This window comes from Mauremys reevesii, linkage group 2 (genome assembly GCF_016161935.1).
Source record: "Mauremys reevesii isolate NIE-2019 linkage group 2, ASM1616193v1, whole genome shotgun sequence".
In the NCBI taxonomy this organism is placed as follows: Eukaryota; Metazoa; Chordata; order Testudines; family Geoemydidae; genus Mauremys; species Mauremys reevesii.
In genome coordinates this window covers 59,413,459-59,428,420 of record NC_052624.1, presented here as the reverse complement: position 1 = coordinate 59,428,420, position 14,962 = coordinate 59,413,459, and the positions used below count along the sequence as shown (strand labels likewise).

Sequence of the window (14,962 nt, the reverse complement as noted above, 5' to 3'; positions counted from 1 at the left end):
AAAGATAGGAAAAGCATGAATGAGTCAACGGTCCTGTGGAAAACACACTAAGTGTTCACGTAATTATATATTCCCATGGGGGCTGAATTAAGCTCCTCAGGCAACCTTAATTCTGGCATTTCCAAATGTTTGAGGCCTTGACTTTGCAACCTTAATATGTTCTTTTAATATAGTTTTGTGTGTGTAGTTAATATAAAGAGACCTTGGGCCAGATTGTGGCTGTCTCTGAGTAGATGCAGAGAGAGAATGAGAGCAGTGGCAGGATGCCACAAGAAGCCTTGCAGAGAGGCCAGACAAAATTCCAGAGCATCCAGACTGGGAAAGTCTACCTACCTCGGTCACACCAAACTCCCTTAACACTAACACATCTTCCCCCTTCAGCACTGTCTGTTGACAGGCCTTTAAATGGCATACCCTGTGGTGTTCAGAATATCTCCAGGTTTTTTGTTTCTCCATCACTCCATACTGTACATTGTCATTTAATGTATACAGTATATAGGCCTATATTTGTTTACAGTGTTTCTCAACCTTTTCAAACTGGCGACCCCTTTATTGAAATAAAAACTTTTCACAACCCCCATATATTTACTACAAAAGTAAGAGTAGAAAGTATTAATGATTACATGGATGAGACTATATAATTTATTTGTGTATGTGTTTCGAGAGGTTGACAGAATACCTGACTTGAAGGTATGGGTATACCAGGAGTGGGGGGAAGGAGAGATTTTCTTTGTTTTAGATTGTAATAAAACTTTCAATGGTTAGCAAACATCCTGATTGCCTTTCCTGACCTCCCTTCCCAGGGCTGTGAGAAACACTGATGGAGTCATGTATTGAGTTTATCTTGTAGTCCTTCAATTTAGGCCTAGTTTTAAATGCACAAATTTGAAGAGTTTGACCTTAAGGGGGGAAAAAACATGAACTTTCTTTTTTAATCTTCGTCTTCTCAGGTTAACCTTTGCTATAAACAGCCAAAGCTGTTGCAAATGTTGCTCAGCACACATACCACCCAGTGAGGAAGTTCTTTTTGATGGGGAGATACCAATGCCGCTTAAGCTGCGGCCTGATACAGGGAGTAAACTGGGATTCAAGAACATTCATGTGACTGGAAGGTGCCCAGGAGACTCATTTAGATTTATCCTTTCTTTGAGTTAGCATTTACACACCACAATAATTTTTCATTCACGAGTCTGTTTTGACAGCTGTCCTTAGTTTACCATCTCCATGAAAGAATTCTAGATTCTTTTGGTGCCTTACCTTTCTTTACTTTCACACTCTTATTCTTGCATACAAACATTCAAATTGTCATATAGCCTGTATCCTGTTTTAAACTCAGACCTTGTCCACATGGCAAAGTTGCCCTGGTATAACCTAAGATGTGAATTTAAACCAGTATAGTTAAACCAGTGGAACTACCTATATGGACACTCATATTTCAGGGTAAAATTGGCATATGGTGTCTTAAATTAAGTTTATTGGAAATATGTTTAAGTTAAACTGAAGTCAGTCAGTCTTACACCAGAATAAAAGTGCACGTGGGTTTGCACCACTTTAACTATATTTAATTTATATTAAATATACTAATTTAGCTCTCATCTTAAGCCCAGTGAAATTAAATCGGAAGCCTCCCACTGATGTCAGTGAGCTTTGGCTCACACCCTTATGGATCCTTTGCTTTGATCCTAAATACCTCCAGAATAACCTGAGACACATGGATGATCAATCTTTACCACTGCACTGCCACCAGCATTGCCCCCTACCACATCTTGCACTGTAAATGGGTATATGTAATGCACTGTAAATGTAGACAAGGCCTTAGTGAGGGCCCTGATAATCATAGGCATACTTGAGAGAAAAATTTGGAGCAACACTCTGGAAGCATGTATGCTCATGCAGTTTATATATGGAGATATACCTATCTCATAGAACTGGAAGGGACTGTGAAAGGTCATTGAGTCCAGTCCCCTGCCTTCACAGCAGGACCAAGTACTGTCAAATTTTTGCCCCAGATCCCTAAGTGGCCCCTTCAAGGATTGAACTCACAACCCTGGGTTTAGCAGGCCAATGCTCAAACCGCAAGCTATCCCTCCCCTCCCAGTTCTCCACAGCATATGGAAAGCAGGGTGCTGCAAAAGCAAATTTAGAAAAATCAAGGTATTCCCAAAATGCCAGGCAGTATCAAGTAGGGTGCCAATTTTGGTTGAATGTATTCCTGGAGGTTTCATCTCATGACATAATCTTTAAAGATTAATCTTTAATTCCTGGTATTCTCCAGGACAATCCTGGGAGGTTGGCAACTCTAATATCAGTTACTTAGTGCCATCAGGTGCTCAGGATTAAGACACTCAAAGTTAGCTTGTGAGACTAGTGGCTTGATGGTCAGACATACTTATTCCACTAATTTCAGTGCTAAATTTATCTGAAAAAAAAAAAAAACCCTCAGTCCAGCAGTGTGGGAAGATTTGGGAAAGCAGGGCAAAACAGGCTGAAGGGGGGTAAAAAACAGAGAGGGATGGGCAAACTGACACTATGCCCCCAGTTTATACGAGTTCCTTTCAAACCCTTCTGCCTAGCCACTCCCCTGGCATACCTTTGGTGTTTTTAATAGTCAGACACAGTACTGTACAGTGTTCCAAATGAGCCTTCACTGCTCCCTTGTAAAAGGCCTGAATCATTGCTGGTTTATGTTCATTCAGCACGTTCCAGAGTTACGTTTTTAAAAAACAAAGATTTCATATTGTGCTAAAAGACTGCAGAATATTGATCACTATCTTACGAATGTCCAGCCTCTCTCAGGCTCCTTGTTTTGTAGTGTAAGATGATTGTTGGTTCTAATTTATTCTTGCCGAATTATTTTCTAGTTAGTACAAGTGATTGGGCACCCAAACTCCTGGCTTCTAGATATGGCTCTTCTGACTCCATATTAAGCCTTGAGCAGGGGAACTGTGGCACACTGACTGCGCATGAAATAGGTAGGATAGGACTTCCTCGATCTCAGGTCTTGTCGCACAGATTAATTTATGTTTATAAGGCACTTTGAGATGCTTATATGGATGAGCTATGTCATCTTCCTAACCATCTACCTCATCCTGCCCTTAGCAGGGGTGGGTGAAATTTCCCACTCTCACTTTGCATTTTTCTTGCAGAGAAAATATTTTTTTGTGTGAAATATTATGAGAACTCACACAAAAAACCAACAACAAAGAAAATAAACCATCCTCAACCACTCCCCCCGCCCAACAATGCCAAATGTCCAGCTTCATCAAGTGAGAGACAAAAACATGGCTACTGCGACACAACCCCACCCCCCTGCCTCCACTAGACACATGAAGAAATATTTAAGGCCTGGGCCTGATAGGACTTGCAAGTCTTTGAGGCCTAGGACTCAAGAAAATATACTTTTGTATCAGCCAGTCATTATAACCAATCATTTGATACCCTCCTTACCCTTGCCTGCATCCTACCTGGCTCCTCCTGAGGCCCTTCAACAGCCCTGGCATAGCTAGCAGTGTCTTTCACTTTTTGCCTCCATAAAGAACTGGGAAGGAACTCAGTTATTCTTGATAGCAGATGACAAAGCTTCCTACATTGACAAAAGTTCCACGATAAGGCAGGTGATGGAACCTGACTATGCTCCCAGTGGGCCAGAAGGTCACCTCATATGCACCAGTCAGCTGGATAAATACCAAACTTGCAGGTACAAAACTTGCAGATGCAAATTTAGATCCCAATAATGCAAACACTCATGTGCTTAACTTTAAGCGCATGAACAGTTCCAGTGAAAACAATGGGATGACATGTTTCAAGCTAAGCACTTGCATAAATGTTTGCAGGAACAGGGTCTTAGAAAAGGCCCAGAAAAATCTGGTTGTAAATAATATCTGTTTCACATGCAAGCCAGTTCTTGATCTGTTCTCAAGCAGATCACCTCCTAAACTAAGCTTTGTAAACTTGCGGGTCAATCGTATTTATTAGATGCGGTTATACAAACAACAAAACAAAAACAAGCAGTCCTGGAGTCTTAAAATTCCTTCTGTCTTGAAGATTTCCTGTTCTACAGAGTGTGTTCCACTGAACAACACTAAATTTACTTCATACAGTACCAGAGGAATGTTACTATACTATACAGCAACCGTTAGCAGTTTCACTGCACAAGCAGTTTCATATGCTTACATACAAAAACACCAGTTAAGGTGTGATCTAATTTCTTTAATAGATATGCTGCCTGTCCTTATTAAATCAGATTTCTATTATACTTTCTGTACTGATCAATGATGCTTTTCCTAGATCCCTGAAAAACATAGCAGCTATCTTAACTTCTCTCTAATCTACTGTATTAGAAAGGAAGTTTTGTAATTAACATATCTGCTGCAGGTTCCCATTCCGTTTTTGTGGCTTTCCTGAGAAATCCAGAGTGGATCTGGTTCATTCTTGGAATACTATAGGCCTTCATTGTTCTAGCGTAGTGTCTGGTCTAAAACCCAGCAACGTTAATGGAAAGACTCCCATTAACTTCAGTGGGCTTTGGCTCAGGCCCTTTTTGATTGTCTGCTTTGCTGTTCCTAAATACCTCCAGAATAACATGTGAGACATGGGTGATTAACCTTTCCCACTGCACGGCCCCCATCATTACCCCATGTCACACCTAGCATTCTAAAGGGGTAAATTTGATACAAATGTGGGATCCTCATTTTATCCCCAGGAAATATTTTCACTTGCTCCTCTCAACATTCTCCCTCCTGCATTCGAACAGGCAAATTTGTATACTCAGTGAATGTGTTACAGCCAGGGAACAATTTGTTACCTCCTTCTGGGGTCCCCAAAGACAAGAACTAACTAAAAACATGGGTTCCGACTGCACAAACAGGAAGAGTTAACCCCCCCCACAGTTATTCTTTATGTTAGTCAATCCGCCCTCCTCATTCCCTCCCTGTCCTCTTCATTTTCCTTTCTAATGAACAGGGACAGATACCTCTTTCTACTGAGATGCCTCCACTACAATGACAATTCTCTGGCTCTCCCCAGGTGATTTACTTTTCAAGCAGTGCCCACTTATTGATCTCCTCTCTGACAAATTTCAACACTTGCCCAGCCCTGACAAACATTTCTGGAGATGAATTCCCTCCTGCCCTTCAAAGAGGAGGATTATTTTTATGTAGTATATTTCAATAAACAGTTCTTGGTATGGAGTCAATCTCAACAAACTGTGTGATAATTCAGCTAGCAAGCAGTTATTATAAGCACAGCTGAAACTCTGGTTTGCTATTCACTCTCTCTATTTTTAAAGCATTAAACTATAATATAAAAAGCAGCTTCCCCCTTCCCCTCATTTTTTCCAGATATGGGCTCTGGAAAAACTCTTTGATATGCTTTGTAAAGTATATTATTATTCGTACAGTATATATGATCCTGTACTATTTTAATGCAAAAGGCCACGTTATCAGATGATCAAATAGAAAAGACTGTCCACAAGTTAGTTGCATTAGACACCTAGGGAGACAAAGACCGCATAAAGTAAAGTATTAATAGAAAGAGGTGTGCTCTCCTTTCTGCAATACAAAATGGGAGCACAATTCCAGTTCCCATTATAGTCAAGTTGAATGCCTACACAGTAACTACCATACATGTACAATGAAGGACAGGAAGTACAGTACTAGAGTAGGAGTTGAAAGTGGCAAATATAAGAGTTATACATTGCCACGTGCAAAAGCAAAGTATCACTTGGCATCTGAAAATCTGCAGCCACTTTAAAAAAAAAAAAAAAAAAGGAGTGGCTAGTAATTTTGGTTGCTCAACTTTAAATAGTTTAAGCCCTAATGTAGACAGGCCACCATTCTCCAAGTTGGGACCCTGGGACTGATCTTTCTGTTGGTCACCGCAGGTCCCTCCTGCAGGTATTTTGTCTGTAATGCAACAGTGAACATACAGTGCTGCATGTTTTCATGATAACCAGGGGCGGCTCCAGGCCCCAGCATGCCAAGCGCGTGCTTGGGGCGGCATACCGCGGGGGGGCGCTCTTCGGTGGAGCCGCAGGACCAGCATGCCTGCGGGAGGTCCGCCGGAGCCACAGGACCGGCAACCGGCAGAGCGCCCCCCGCGGCATGCCGCCGTGCTTGGGGCGGTGAAATGTCTAGAGCCGCCCCTGATGATAATGGAGAAGAAAGCTCTCATAAATGGATTCTGAAATTTTACTGAGGGTGTCAGCTCCTCCTTCACCCTGACAGGCATCACCTCTTGATCAACCAGATCCTATTTTGTGGCTCTGGATGCAGGAGTGAGGAGTATCCCTAAAATGGTATTTCAACATTAAACAACCCAAGTTGCTCATCTCCTTTACTTGACTGCTGCTTCTGTGACAAATTAGGTCAATATGATGTTATTTATTATCACCACTGGTGCTTTCTTTGACATTTTATCTTGCAGCACCAGTGGCTGATTAGGAAGCATAATACTAAATAAAAAGTTGGGACTACACTTTTCTGGAGGTGAGAATTTGAAATTTAATGCCAAATGCATTTTTTAAAAACCTATGTTACCTCAGATGCTATATTTTCATACTCAAAATTTTCAATCAATACTTCCTCCTGTTGCTTATCAATAATCTATATGGCCCACAGGCCAACTACATCCCATCTGTTTGGTGACCCATCTTCCTTTTGCTCTCATTTTTCTCTCTACTTTTGAAACTCTTTTCCTGTAGTACTTCCACTTCTGCAGTACTGTCAGCCCCAAAGGTTCAAATATCATGAATCAGAGCACCCAGAAAATCCTGTCTTTTGATTTTAAAACTCCCTTTGCCCACCCCCAGAGTGTGTGTGCATGTGACAATTAGTGTTGCCAACACTCCCAAATGTATTAAGCTGAATTTGGCTCCCATTCCAGGAGCTCTCACCCACACATCTGCCTGTCTCCCTGCCCAGCAATTAATTCTGCGCCGGTTCTGTAGTCCCCCTCTCCATCAATTCTGCCCATGTTAGTTCTGCCCCCCCGCAACCTCATCTCTGCTCCTCCAGGGATTCTTCATCTCCCTCTGCTCTTTCCCAGGCCTGGTGTTGCGGGGGTGGAGGGGGGACAAGGAGATAGGGGAGGAGCAGAAATGAGTGCTCCCCATTGCTCATGGGGTGAGGGGGCAGGGGAGAGAAAGTAGCCTGTTTTGAACTCACAGCTAAGTGGCTGGGACAAACTCAACTTGGGATGACTCTGTGAAGTGTGACCTATGTCACTAAAGGAGTCAGGTTGCCTACATGTTAGTTATGTGAATGTTTAACACATCCTCTCTCTCAAGGATTGTTTTATTAAAATGAACACAATGTTTTAACTGACATTGTCCATGTTTCAAAATACAGTGCATTAAACCATGCCATAAAATGGCTTAATGCGTCATTCTACTCTTGTGAACCACCTAAAAGTCAGCCATTTTTCCTCTGGTGGAATATTTTGGTAGTGGCGTGGATACTTAATTACTATGATCACAGAGCCAATAACAGTTTGCTTAGCAGATGTAGATGTTCAACTCTTGTTGTCAGAGACCCTTGTGCTTAAATTTTCACTAGATTCTCCTTTCCTTAATTTCTCCTTCCAGCAGAGCCAGGCTTATTATTATTATTTGCATTGAGGTAGCATCTAGGACCCCCAGTCATGGACAAGGACCTCATTGTATTAGGTGCTGTATAAACACAGAACAAAAGGACAGTTTCTGCCTGAAAGGCCTTACCATCTATACATAATTCACCACTGCAAGACGGTCCACACTTGGTTTCTTTCCAAGCGTTCATGCTTTTCTTGGAAAAGAAAATATTCCACCTTGCCAGAGATTTGATATTTTATGGCCCCATTTGTAAACGGGTTTCCCATTGGACCAGCAACATCAAGGGTGAAATCCCAGCCTGATTAAAGTGAATAGGAGTTTTGCCAGTGGGGTCATGTTTTGGGGTGTTTTTTTTTTAAATCGCTCTCACACAGTAGTTTAACTGCTACATTAGGTTAATTAGAGAGAAGGTATATGAGGTAATATTTTTTATTGGACCAACTTCTGTTGGTGAGACAAGCTGTCGAGCCACACAAAACTTGTTCTCTTTCACCAACAGAAGTTTGTCCAATAAAAGATATTACCTCACCCATCTTGTGTCTCTCATATCCTGGGACAAACAGGGCTACAACAACACTGCAAAGAAGTAAAGTTAATTTCTTCCTTGTTGTGCGAATACTTTTTCCCTGTCTAGGACAAGGTCACAGGTGCTGCTGCGGAGTGATATATTCCTCAACACTATCTAATGACTTGATCTTGCCCTCAAATATGCAGTGTTGTACCAATGAAGTACCTTGGGGGGGGGGGGGGAATCAAATTACCACACATGCATGCACAAGTGCAGTAGCTGATTTTTGTTGATACACCACAGCAGACTGCATACACAAGGGCAGGATGACACTTTTAAGATACAAGAAAGTAAAAGCACTTAGTGTCTTTGGTGTTTAATAGACACACACTAATCTCTTCCTGTCTATCAGTCAGGCTTTGGAGTTCACTATGTGTACATTCATATGGATAATGAACAGATATTTATTCTCTATGAAATTCAGAAGCGGTATGGGAAATTCTCCTGTTTCTGCATTCTGATCTCACAGTGATCTTGTTACAAAAAGATAAATATTAACTTTAAATTTGCATCATTATCTATATGCACTGTAGCCATTCTAGTTATTTTTCCAAAATTTATGTAATGAAAAAAGCACTTACAATATGATTTTTTTTCTCATCTATGAAACATATACTTGTGCCAATCCCTTTTCTGGAAAGATTATATAGTACAGCAACTGAATGATTATATTAGGGTTACCAGATGTCCTGATTTTATAGGGACAGTCCTGATTTTTGGGTCTTTTCTTTATATAGGCTCCTATTACCCCCTACCCCCGTCCCGATTTTTCCACACTTGCTGTCTGGTCACCCTAGATCATATTACAGGCCGGTCATTGTGCATGTACTTCTATCATTTTGCACTGAGAATGAAAGCTGCTTTCTTCAATTTGAAACACTTCTCTTGCACAATGATTAATTTTGGTCTCTTCATCAAACCAGCAAGCCCATTTTATCTTTTAATTTATTCTTACTGCCTGAAATGGGCCAGCTGCATAATGGGAAGTTTGTTGACTTTCATCTGAATTCTTATCTTTATTAAATCACTGGCATTATTACACCAAATAAACAACTTAATAAACACACAAAATGCCTATCTAAATGTAGCTGGTAAGAGCTATTGAACCACACAATTAACCCAGAATTTTCTGAAAAAAGATAAAACTATACTCTCTCACTTGGGTCACCAGGGAAATTAACTCTACTGCTATCAAATCTGTTGCAAAATCCACCCCCACTGAATAAGTACTTGTACCTCCTTTGATTATATCCTTTCTATGGACACCTAGCAGAACAGTTCAATGACCTATCTATTAATTACACTTTAGAAACATAAGCAAGATAGGAAGCAGACCATTTTTTCTTCATAACTTTCAGCTGTCCTTTACGAACCCTCCCCCCCCCAAAACCCACAACCTAAGATATTTACACATATTATTCAAGATTCTGGCTTTACTATAGTCATACTTGGATAGGTAAATAGGTCTCTGTGGGTGGCAGCATGGGTAGAGGATAGGTAGGAGGGGCAAAATGATTTACTGATATGCAGATCCACCTGTTTCCCCCTCTCCCATATATGCAGAAAAGCTACATAAAGGCCCTATGTATGCTACTCCAGTGGGCTGTAGTAACCTCTGTGGATCACCTCTACTGTGATTCTGTGGCTTTTGGGGAGGAGTCTCCTTTCTGAACCCCTCCCTCATGTATCTCCCAGCTGGGCTCTAGGGCCTGCATTTGCTCATAGTGCACAAGCATCTGGAGACTGCAAGCATCAAACAATATTATGGGTTTTCAAAAATATTTGTTTTCTGTTTGTGAGGTGTGGTGGTTTGGGTTGTTTTTTTTTGGGGGGGGGGGGGAATTGGTTTGGGGTTTTTTTTTTTTTTTTTTCAACAACAGTGATCCCACCTGTGCAACAGTCTTCAGGGTCAATTCACAAATTAACAAGATTCAAAAGTGGAAATTTTGCACTTCCCCCCCCCCCCAAGATATTTCCAACTAATACCGCTTACTAAAAAAAAAACAAAAAAAAAAAAACACACCACACAAACAACCTTCTCCCCTCCCACCAAAACCAAGTTCATTATTAACTTTACAAATGTGCAACTTGTTAAACTACTGCATGCAACTGGCTTTCAGTATGTTCAACCATGCTTGCATATCTGACTTTACAAATAATTCCTCTCAGACTGTTACACATTAAGAACACTGTCAACTCACATTTGTTCTCAAAAACTTAAAATTTGTAATAACAAACATTTACAGATCCTCAAACAGAAATGTTTCCATGAATAAAAAAAATCCTCTGTCGATAATTGTTTGTAAACAAATACAACCCCTGCAACATTTTGAAAAAATTGCCAGGACTGCAATCCTGAAAGTGAAACTGACTAAAAACAAAAGTGAAACTAAACCACTCAGACTGGAGTTCGATTAGAAAATTTGAAGCTTATGTCCATTACTGTTAATGAACATTACTTCAACATTGGTTAAGTCTGTTTCCTCTTTACAACAAATTCCTCCAAGAAACAGCTACAGAAACATAGGGGGCTAGGAACACAAAATACACTTCATATAATTATGTAATAATATTTTTAAATATAGTTTATATAATTTAGTAATATTTAACACATTAAAATAGCATAAAACACTCAGAGCTCACCTGCAAACCAGAAAGATTCTACTGTGTGAGCAAACTGTCTGCAAACTTCCCTGGAAGTGTTGTCAGCTGAATCATCTAGTCTTAAAGACACAGACAGCCTTTTCCTTAAGTAATAAAAACAAAATTATTGACATTCTTACAGTCCAGGCTCTTCAGAGGAGAGGTGGCCTAGAAGCTGCTTTTACATTTTAAAACTCAAGGGATTTTAATGTTAATGTCAACTTGAATTGTTTTAAACTGATTAATTGCATGAAGTTTGAGTTTCTGATAAAGCATATTACAAGCAGTGTCTCCAAACATCTTTAACAATTATTGGGTTTTTCTGCTGCTTTGATGTTTTTAAGGGCCACCCTCTCCCTTCTTGGGCTGTGAAAGGAATCCGGTGGTGCTTCATGCTAACATTGTGCACCCGCACAGAGCCAGTTGCAGGAGGTCTTTGGGCTCTGTTCTTGCAAACACTTAATTTTAAACCTCTGGGTAGTTCTGCTCAAGTGGATTGAAGCCACTTCAGGAGGAATACTCACAGGTTTAAAGTTAAACACGAGTGTTTGTAAGATGGGGGCCTTAATCAGTAACAACATGTAGATAATGTATTCACTTCAACACATCACCTGATGTTTTTTCTAGCCCACAGAGGAGTAGAGAGAAAGAAAAAAATAAAGAGTCATTTGGCTTTAGACAGAATCTTCCATGTGCTAAGTGTCACCAAGCATTTTGCACAGGATTAAGTTCAATATGAGTGCAATGTAAATTTGATTCATTTATTTAAAACCCAGTTCCTTTAATATTTCCCTTTACTTATCTACTGCACACACATGCAACAGGTATGAGTAGATTATTTACACTGTCAAGAAATATTTTTAATCTATAATAAACAACAAAAAGTTTACATCGACTGAAAAGTAATGAAGCTTTGTGTCAAGATAAATTTAACACATTAAATCTGCTGCAGGTTTAAATCAGTGCTAAATAAAACAAACAAAAAAAAACTACAAGGGAAGATTCACTAACATTGATCATGACCAAAATACGCCCCAGCACTGTTAAGAGGTTTACTTCAGTAATGTCTGTGGTCATTGATTAGATCAATGAAACTCATTCTTTCAATAGCATCCAATTATCAGTTTACTGTAGAATGAGCTTTCTAATAAATCAGTGTACTTTACATAATATTAGACAAAGCCAAGATGTAAGTTAATCGCAAAGTATGAAAACATTTTTGTTCCAGGAAGTGAAAACTTATATTAGGTAAAAGAAAAACAGCATAAATGATTAATTTTTTTATTCAAGCCTGATCCATAGTTACTAACATTTCAAAGCAATAACTTTCAGTTAGGTAGTTAATGCTTAGCAGTAGAATAGAGTTTGATTAAGCACTTTGGACAGGGAATCAATGCACTTCTGTCATATTTACACAATAACAAATTAGCATGTATGGTAAGTGTAAAACATAAATGTAGGTACTATATGATGCAGAAAGTTAATTGAGTAACATTTCCCATAACTAATATAATTTGCAGCCTTCTTACAGATGTTAAACTTCTTAGACATGGGTTTTTTTCCATACTCCTGTTAAGTTCATAAGGCCAATGAACCTTTGAAATATTTTCATGCATTACTTTGTACTATTCAAAGGCAGTAACGAAATGCAGTGTACTCTTCCTTTTTTTCTGACCATCTTTTTATTTTTGGGTCCACATACTGGGTACTACAGGCAGCACATCAAGGAGGCAAATCCATCTATAATACTCATGTGGCACCTACTACCCTAGTACATGAGCACCTCACAACATTTGTAATAAATGTATTCTCAGAACACCCCTTTGAGGTAGAGAACTACTATTATACTCATTTTACTGTTGGGGAAACTAAGGCAGGGTTAGCTCACAATTTATCAGAAGCCAAAAAATGGCATAGCATGATCAATTTGATGTCTTTGCACTATTACAAATACTATTTTTTTAAATTTTTATCTAATTGTTGATTTGCTAGTTTCCCTGTAGGACTTGTGCTTACCTGTCTACATCTACATTACTGGTAACAAAGCAACTAAGAATTGGGCTGTCAATATTTGCTGGTTTGCATTCTATATCCCATGTTTTCCCCAGACATTTTAATTTTATATGTGCCTCTGGACTATTGAGACACTGGTTGCTGTAAGCGGGTATATGCAACAGTTCCTAAGTCACAGCAACAATTATGTGCAGTTGCAAGGAGAGTTGGAAAATGCTATCTAGCATGTGTTATTTGCAATTGGGAAGAATGCCAATTATTTAAAAACCTCACTGATCAATTAAAATTGATTCTACTTTGATTGTCATGCTGAATCTAACAGGGAGAAAAGAAGATTCCAGTCTTGCATCTCTGAGGGCTAGGTAGAAATTCTCTCCCCTGACACTCTAGCATGCAGCAGCATAAGCTTTTAAAATGGCAGATAAAATGTAAATTCCTTTCTGCAGGAATAGGAGCAAAAAGTGAGACATTCCCCTAAACCTACATTTGATTGTGGTAACTGTCTCCTCACCATACCTATTTCATTACATATGCAACACAGATGGTGGGTTTGAATTCTGAGTAAAGTAATTCAGTTGCTGTTATTTGTGAGCTATGCTCATGTTTCTATTTTTTAATTAACTAGATCTGACTTCGGGAGTCAGTGTATCACTTAAATCAAATACAGCTGTTTATGATAGAGGACTGAACCAACCTGACTTTTGAGGACTAAAAATGATCACCTGCTTTATAAAGAGAATTAAACCACTAAGAGGATTTCTTTAAACAGAAGTAACTGCAGTATATATGTTTGTGACTATTGGCATTGTATTAGGGAAAGTTTTTATTTATTTGTGGGTTAACACTGTCAAGTGTAATCCTCAAAGATAAGAACACATGAGCATTCATTAAAAGCATAAAAAGTCTGTTTATTGGAGATGACTTAGCAAGGTCAGTAATAGAATCAGTGATTACCTGTATTACTGTTGCTTCAGTGACATAAAATAAGCCTGATACAACAAGAACAGCTGAGTTTCTGGCTTGAGGAAGTTTTTCACAAAAGCTGAAAGAATTCTGAACTGATCTTGCAGCAACACACAGAGTGCCAAATACAATTCTGATCTCCAGGATTTTCAACATGCTGCTGAAATCTCAACAAGCACTGATTCATACTGTCCCTGTGCTATCTTTAAACCACAGATCTAGCTATGAGTAACTAACCTGCCAGATTATTCCTAGGAGAAAGTAACCAGGTAGCGTACCTTATTCTGCTGCTCGCCTGTGCTCCTGCTGACTCACTCTGATTGGTGGAAAGTACTGGAATAATTTCACAATGGGACCCAGCCTAATTAGGGTCACTGGGAGTTTTGCCACTGACTTCAGTGACATCAGGTGTGAACCATAAAAAAAATTTTGATTGAGCTGGTCTTGAAGGTTCAGGTATGATTGTATCAAATGTACTAATTTCTCCACACCTCAGGCCTGTAAGTATATACAATGACTAATTTTATGAGTAGAAGTTGGTCATTACTAGCTCAGTTGCATCTGACATTCTACTGAGGCTCTTAACATATCAGATAAATATAATCAGATTATTGCCTCAGAACACTTTTTTAAAATTTCTCTTTCTTCATTCTTTTAAAATACAACTCTAGGTGCTCATCTAGTGCTCTGAGCACATAGCCCATAAATTAAAAATTATAACAAAGACTACACATGAATACCTCTACCTCATCACACTCCTCTGGAAGTGGGGGAGAAATGCCCAGAACTATAACAAGCACGGACTCTGGCAGCCTGCAGCAAGTTCCAGAATCAAGAAAACTTCCTAGAGAATGCAGTGTGACCAGCACCTCTTGTTTATATTGAGGCATCTCCAGCTTGAGTGCCTCTGTTGATCTTAGCTGTGGTAATATATCATGGAAAGGGAGAGATATGATCTGTCAGGTAGCCAGCACTCAAACCATTTAGGGTTTTATTGGGAAAAAACAGCACTTTGAATTCCACCCAGAAGTTTATTGGAAGCCAGTGCAGATTTAGACCAAAACTGTCATTGATGGGGACTGCTTGGGTGGTCAGCACTTCTGAGAATTGGACAACTTATTTGGACACCTAAATATGGCCTTAGGAGTCTAATTTTTGAAAACAGTAGAATTTCAGTTGTAACTAAA

The 14,962-nt window shown here is 39.5% G+C and overlaps 1 long non-coding RNA gene across 5 annotated transcripts in view; it reads right to left on the bottom strand.

Moving 5' to 3' along the window:
- The window catches only part of LOC120396964, a 69,067-nt gene extending 54,365 nt beyond the window's left edge, over positions 1–14,702 (bottom strand). The window contains exons 1-3 of one of the 5 annotated variants that reach the window (XR_005593583.1): positions 14,522–14,702; positions 14,054–14,273; positions 10,800–10,879 (exon numbers count right to left, since the gene is read on the bottom strand). This is a non-coding gene — a long non-coding RNA (uncharacterized LOC120396964). Of the gene's footprint in view, positions 1–10,799; positions 10,904–14,053; positions 14,274–14,521 lie in introns of those variants that run through there. The other 4 variants (XR_005593580.1, XR_005593582.1, XR_005593581.1 and 1 more) reach the window with 4 other exon arrangements.
- Positions 14,703–14,962: the final 260 nt, after the last annotated feature.